We start from the raw sequence: 7,707 nt of genomic DNA, 5'->3' as shown, positions 1-7,707 counted from the left end.
TCAACCAGAAGTCGACAACAATGTGCGGCGATTAAGTCTGAAAGAGGGAAAGGTTGACCGGAAAGCAGGGAAATGATTAAACAAAAGCAGAAAAATTCAGTAAAAAGGGGCAAGTGGTGAACCAGAAGTTGGGTGAACTGCTTAACCAAAAGTGGAAAGAGGATTAAAAGGGGAGAAATGTTGAACCAGATGTCGAAAACAATGCGCGGCGATGAAGTCTGAAAGAGGAAAAGGTTGACCGCAAAGCAGGGAAAGGATTAAACAGAAGCAGCAATATCTTTTAAAAGGGACAAATGGTGAACCAGAATCCAAAAGAATGCTCAGAGACTTAAGTCCAAAGGGGCAAATGGTTAACCAGAAGCTGGGTGAACTGTTTAACCAAAAGTGGGAAAAAGGATTAAAATGTTGTGAAATGATTAACCAGAAGGCGAAAGCAAAGTGCGGCGGCGAAGTCCTAAAGGGGAAAAGGTTGACCATAAAGCAGGGAAATGATTAAACAAAAGCAGAAAAATTCAGTAAGAAGGGGCAAATGGTTAACCAGAAGTTGGGTGAACTGCTTAACCAAAAGTGGGAAAGAGGATTAAAATTAAACAAAAGCGGCAACATTTTTTAAAAATTGGCAAATGATTAACCAGAATCCCAAAAGAATGCTCAGAGACTAAGTCCCATAGGGGAAATGGTTAACCAGAAGCTGGGGGAAATGGTTAACCAAAAGTTGCAAAAATGATTAAAAGGGGTGAAATGATTAACCAGAATTCGAAAATAATGTGCGGCGATGAAGTCCTAAAGGGGAAAAGTTTGACCACAAAGCAGGGAAAGCATTAAACAAAAGCGGCAACATTTTTTAAAAATTGGCAAATGATTAACCAGAATCCCAAAAGAATGCTCAGAGACTAAGTCCCAAAGGGGAAATGGTTAACCAGAAGCTGGGGGAAATGGTTAACCAAAAGTTGCAAAAATGATTAAAAGGGGTGAAATGATTAACCAGGAGGCTAAAGCAATGTGCCGCGGTGAAGTCTGAAAGAGGGAAAGGTTGACCAGAAAGCATTAAACAAAAGCGGCAACATTTTTAAAAAAGTGGCAAATGATTAACCAGAATCCCAAAAGAATGCTCAGAGACTGAGTCCCAAAGGGGAAATGGTTAACCAGAAGCTGGGGGAAATGGTTAACCAAAAGTTGCAAAAATGATTAAAAGGGGTGAAATGATTAACCAGGAGGCTAAAGCAATGTGCCGCGGTGAAGTCTGAAAGAGGGAAAGGTTGACCAGAAAGCATTAAACAAAAGCGGCAACATTTTTTAAAAAGTGGCAAATGATTAACCAGAATCCCAAAAGAATGCTCAGAGACTAAGTCCCAAAGGGGAAATGGTTAACCAGAAGCTGGGGGAAATGGTTAACCAAAAGTTGCAAAAATGATTAAAAGGGGTGAAATGATTAACCAGGAGGCTAAAGCAATGTGCCGCGGTGAAGTCTGAAAGAGGGAAAGGTTGACCAGAAAGCATTAAACAAAAGCGGCAACATTTTTTAAAAATTGGCAAATGATTAACCAGAATTCCAAAAGAATGCTCAGAGACTAAGTCCCAAAGGGGAAATGGTTAACCAGAAGCTGGGGGAAATGGTTAACCAAAAGTTGCAAAAATGATTAAAAGGGGTGAAATGATTAACCAGGAGGCTGAAGCAATGTGCCGCGGGGAAGTCTGAAAGAGGCAAAGGTTGACCAGAAAGCATTAAACAAAAGTGGCAACATTTTTTAAAAATTGGCAAATGATTAACCAGAATCCCAAAAGAATGCTCAGAGACTAAGTCCCAAAGGGGAAATGGTTAACCAGAAGCTGGGGGAAATGGTTAACCAAAAGTTGCAAAAATGATTAAAAGGGGTGAAATGATTAACCAGGAGGCTAAAGCAATGTGCCGCGGTGAAGTCTGAAAGAGGGAAAGGTTGACCAGAAAGCATTAAACAAAAGCGGCAACATTTTTAAAAAATTGGCAAATGATTAACCAGAATCCCAAAAGAATGCTCAGAGACTAAGTCCCAAAGGGGAAATGGTTAACCAGAAGCTGGGGGAAATGGTTAACCAAAAGTTGCAAAAATGATTAAAAGGGGTGAAATGATTAACCAGGAGGCTGGAGCAATGTGCCGCGGTGAAGTCTGAAAGAGGGAAAGGTTGACCAGAAAGCATTAAACAAAAGTGGCAACATTTTTTAAAAATTGGCAAATGATTAACCAGAATCCCAAAAGAATGCTCAGAGACTAAGTCCCAAAGGGGAAATGGTTAACCAGAAGCTGGGGGAAATGGTTAACCAAAAGTTGCAAAAATGATTAAAAGGGGTGAAATGATTAACCAGGAGGCTGAAGCAATGTGCCGCGGTGAAGTCTGAAAGAGGGAAAGGTTGACCAGAAAGCATTAAACAAAAGTGGCAACATTTTTAAAAAATTGGCAAATGATTAACCAGAATCCCAAAAGAATGCTCAGAGACCAAGTCCCAAAGGGGAAATGGTTAACCAGAAGCTGGGGGAAATGGTTAACCAAAAGTTGCAAAAATGATTAAAAGGGGTGAAATGATTAACCAGGAGGCTAAAGCAATGTGCCGCGGTGAAGTCTGAAAGAGGGAAAGGTTGACCAGAAAGCATTAAACAAAAGCGGCAACATTTTTTAAAAATTGGCAAATGATTAACCAGAATCCCAAAAGAATGCTCAGAGACTAAGTCCCAAAGGGGAAATGGTTAACCAGAAGCTGGGGGAAATGGTTAACCAAAAGTTGCAAAAATGATTAAAAGGGGTGAAATGATTAACCAGGAGGCTGAAGCAATGTGCCGCGGTGAAGTCTGAAAGAGGGAAAGGTTGACCAGAAAGCATTAAACAAAAGTGGCAACATTTTTTAAAAATTGGCAAATGATTAACCAGAATCCCAAAAGAATGCTCAGAGACTAAGTCCCAAAGGGGAAATGGTTAACCAGAAGCTGGGGGAAATGGTTAACCAAAAGTTGCAAAAATGATTAAAAGGGGTGAAATGATTAACCAGGAGGCTAAAGCAATGTGCCGCGGTGAAGTCTGAAAGAGGGAAAGGTTGACCAGAAAGCATTAAACAAAAGCGGCAACATTTTTTAAAAATTGGCAAATGATTAACCAGAATTCCAAAAGAATGCTCAGAGACTAAGTCCCAAAGGGGAAATGGTTAACCAGAAGCTGGGGGAAATGGTTAACCAAAAGTTGCAAAAATGATTAAAAGGGGTGAAATGATTAACCAGGAGGCTGAAGCAATGTGCCGCGGGGAAGTCTGAAAGAGGCAAAGGTTGACCAGAAAGCATTAAACAAAAGTGGCAACATTTTTTAAAAATTGGCAAATGATTAACCAGAATCCCAAAAGAATGCTCAGAGACTAAGTCCCAAAGGGGAAATGGTTAACCAGAAGCTGGGGGAAATGGTTAACCAAAAGTTGCAAAAATGATTAAAAGGGGTGAAATGATTAACCAGGAGGCTAAAGCAATGTGCCGCGGTGAAGTCTGAAAGAGGGAAAGGTTGACCAGAAAGCATTAAACAAAAGTGGCAACATTTTTAAAAAATTGGCAAATGATTAACCAGAATCCCAAAAGAATGCTCAGAGACTAAGTCCCAAAGGGGAAATGGTTAACCAGAAGCTGGGGGAAATGGTTAACCAAAAGTTGCAAAAATGATTAAAAGGGGTGAAATGATTAACCAGGAGGCTGGAGCAATGTGCCGCGGTGAAGTCTGAAAGAGGGAAAGGTTGACCAGAAAGCATTAAACAAAAGTGGCAACATTTTTTAAAAATTGGCAAATGATTAACCAGAATCCCAAAAGAATGCTCAGAGACTAAGTCCCAAAGGGGAAATGGTTAACCAGAAGCTGGGGGAAATGGTTAACCAAAAGTTGCAAAAATGATTAAAAGGGGTGAAATGATTAACCAGGAGGCTGAAGCAATGTGCCGCGGTGAAGTCTGAAAGAGGGAAAGGTTGACCAGAAAGCATTAAACAAAAGTGGCAACATTTTTAAAAAATTGGCAAATGATTAACCAGAATCCCAAAAGAATGCTCAGAGACTAAGTCCCAAAGGGGAAATGGTTAACCAGAAGCTGGGGGAAATGGTTAACCAAAAGTTGCAAAAATGATTAAAAGGGGTGAAATGATTAACCAGGAGGCTGGAGCAATGTGCCGCGGTGAAGTCTGAAAGAGGGAAAGGTTGACCAGAAAGCATTAAACAAAAGTGGCAACATTTTTTAAAAATTGGCAAATGATTAACCAGAATCCCAAAAGAATGCTCAGAGACTAAGTCCCAAAGGGGAAATGGTTAACCAGAAGCTGGGGGAAATGGTTAACCAAAAGTTGCAAAAATGATTAAAAGGGGTGAAATGATTAACCAGGAGGCTGAAGCAATGTGCCGCGGTGAAGTCTGAAAGAGGGAAAGGTTGACCAGAAAGCATTAAACAAAAGTGGCAACATTTTTAAAAAATTGGCAAATGATTAACCAGAATCCCAAAAGAATGCTCAGAGACCAAGTCCCAAAGGGGAAATGGTTAACCAGAAGCTGGGGGAAATGGTTAACCAAAAGTTGCAAAAATGATTAAAAGGGGTGAAATGATTAACCAGGAGGCTAAAGCAATGTGCCGCGGTGAAGTCTGAAAGAGGGAAAGGTTGACCAGAAAGCATTAAACAAAAGCGGCAACATTTTTTAAAAATTGGCAAATGATTAACCAGAATCCCAAAAGAATGCTCAGAGACTAAGTCCCAAAGGGGAAATGGTTAACCAGAAGCTGGGGGAAATGGTTAACCAAAAGTTGCAAAAATGATTAAAAGGGGTGAAATGATTAACCAGGAGGCTGAAGCAATGTGCCGCGGTGAAGTCTGAAAGAGGGAAAGGTTGACCAGAAAGCATTAAACAAAAGTGGCAACATTTTTTAAAAATTGGCAAATGATTAACCAGAATCCCAAAAGAATGCTCAGAGACTAAGTCCCAAAGGGGAAATGGTTAACCAGAAGCTGGGGGAAATGGTTAACCAAAAGTTGCAAAAATGATTAAAAGGGGTGAAATGATTAACCAGGAGGCTAAAGCAATGTGCCGCGGTGAAGTCTGAAAGAGGGAAAGGTTGACCAGAAAGCATTAAACAAAAGCGGCAACATTTTTTAAAAATTGGCAAATGATTAACCAGAATCCCAAAAGAATGCTCAGAGACTAAGTCCCAAAGGGGAAATGGTTAACCAGAAGCTGGGGGAAATGGTTAACCAAAAGTTGCAAAAATGATTAAAAGGGGTGAAATGATTAACCAGGAGGCTGAAGCAATGTGCCGCGGTGAAGTCTGAAAGAGGGAAAGGTTGACCAGAAAGCATTAAACAAAAGTGGCAACATTTTTTAAAAATTGGCAAATGATTAACCAGAATCCCAAAAGAATGCTCAGAGACTAAGTCCCAAAGGGGAAATGGTTAACCAGAAGCTGGGGGAAATGGTTAACCAAAAGTTGCAAAAATGATTAAAAGGGGTGAAATGATTAACCAGGAGGCTAAAGCAATGTGCCGCGGTGAAGTCTGAAAGAGGGAAAGGTTGACCAGAAAGCATTAAACAAAAGTGGCAACATTTTTAAAAAATTGGCAAATGATTAACCAGAATCCCAAAAGAATGCTCAGAGACTAAGTCCCAAAGGGGAAATGGTTAACCAGAAGCTGGGGGAAATGGTTAACCAAAAGTTGCAAAAATGATTAAAAGGGGTGAAATGATTAACCAGGAGGCTGGAGCAATGTGCCGCGGTGAAGTCTGAAAGAGGGAAAGGTTGACCAGAAAGCATTAAACAAAAGTGGCAACATTTTTAAAAAATTGGCAAATGATTAACCAGAATCCCAAAAGAATGCTCAGAGACCAAGTCCCAAAGGGGAAATGGTTAACCAGAAGCTGGGGGAAATGGTTAACCAAAAGTTGCAAAAATGATTAAAAGGGGTGAAATGATTAACCAGGAGGCTAAAGCAATGTGCCGCGGTGAAGTCTGAAAGAGGGAAAGGTTGACCAGAAAGCATTAAACAAAAGCGGCAACATTTTTTAAAAATTGGCAAATGATTAACCAGAATCCCAAAAGAATGCTCAGAGACTAAGTCCCAAAGGGGAAATGGTTAACCAGAAGCTGGGTGAAATGGTTAACCAAAAGTTGCAAAAATGATTAAAAGGGGTGAAATGATCAACCAGAAGTCGAAAATAATGTGCGGCGATGAAGTCCTAAGGGGCAAAAGTCACCCAGAAGGCAGGGAAATGATCAAACGAAAGCAGCCAAAAAATTATTAAAAGAGGGGAACTGATGAACCAAAAGATGAGAAACGGCCCGCAGAGACTAAGTCCAAAACGGGAACTGGTGAACCGGAAATGATTAACCAAAAACTAAGTCCGAAGAGGGAACTGGTAAACCAGAACTGAGTAACCCGATTTTTAAAATTAATTATAAATGGGGAAACGATTGAGCAAAAGGCGGAAATTAAGTCACAGGGACCATGTCCGAAAGGGCAAGAGGTTACCCCGTAGGGGGCATTCGTCAACTCAATCTGAAAACTTTGGAGGCAAATCTGACCAAAATGCGGAAATCGGACCACACCGCGAGGGGCGCCATTCGACGGGGCAGGGTTAGACGCGTCGAACGGTACCTGAAGGTCCCGGCTGCGACACGTGAGTCCGGAGATATGGCCAGTCAAAGTCTGATGGGAGGTACCGAAGCCGAAAAATCGAAACGCGTTTGCGGCGATTCGGTGTCAGAGAGTCGGTCACGAATTCAAATTCGTCCCGCTGATTCGCCAATTGCCAGCCGGTTCCGGGGGGATTGGCGGGGTACCTGCAGGATAGTAAGAGGTGGCATGTCGAGACTTAGCCTGTTTACCAGACTTGTGTCTAGCGCCTCCAGGTCTGCAGAGACCGACCCGGGCTGCCGCCCAACCGACTTTTAAGCCTTTTGGGAGTGGGAATTTTTCCCATTTTTCCCCATTTTTCGGGTTTTTTGGTCGGGCTTGAAAACGGCGGCCCCGAGGCCTCCCGGGGCTGGCGGGCTTCGGCTCCCTTGCGAGAGGGTCCGAATTCCACCCGTTTAAGCCCAGAAAGGAGTTCGGAAGTCAGTCGGTCGAGGGAACCCCTTCGGAAGTCCGACGGGGATGGATTCGGCCGGCGTTTCGGATCTCCGGTCAGAGGATTCCCCCCCTGGGCGGGGGGGTGCGAGTAGCTGCCGGCAAACGGTCCCTTGCACTTGTGGCACAAAAAGTCCGAGCACAGGTTAATGAGTTGGCCGCGGAAGCCCCTATGCCGAAATGAGAAAGCCCCCGTTGCGGGGATTTAGTGACGCATCTGCGGCCGGAGGTGGGAGGCCGTCCTGCCGAATTGACACTTGTCATTCGGGCACCTAGGGATTGGTCGGGTACCCGGAGATTTTCGAGAACACGATTTTCAGAGCTTTCTCTGACAGCCCAGGTGCACTTTAAGAGTGCCTGAAAAAGTGACACTTGGCAAAAGGCTCTCAATTTCAAAGCGGAGACCTTTACAAGAGCACTCGGAAGTCACCTGTCAGCATTTAAAGCTACATCAGGCGGCAATTTTCGAACTCTTTGTCAGTCTGAAATCGTGTTGAGCCTCGACAGCGTCGGGCTCAGGCAGGAGGAGCTTGCCAGCAGAGAGAGGCTCACCATGGATTGCTGGTGGATGCTTTTCGAAAACATATACACATTATATTAT

Source organism: Heptranchias perlo, unplaced genomic scaffold (assembly GCF_035084215.1).
Source record: "Heptranchias perlo isolate sHepPer1 unplaced genomic scaffold, sHepPer1.hap1 HAP1_SCAFFOLD_436, whole genome shotgun sequence".
In the NCBI taxonomy this organism is placed as follows: domain Eukaryota; kingdom Metazoa; phylum Chordata; class Chondrichthyes; order Hexanchiformes; family Hexanchidae; genus Heptranchias; species Heptranchias perlo.
The sequence above is the reverse complement of the archived record's forward strand: the minus strand, read 5'-3'. Positions refer to the sequence as shown.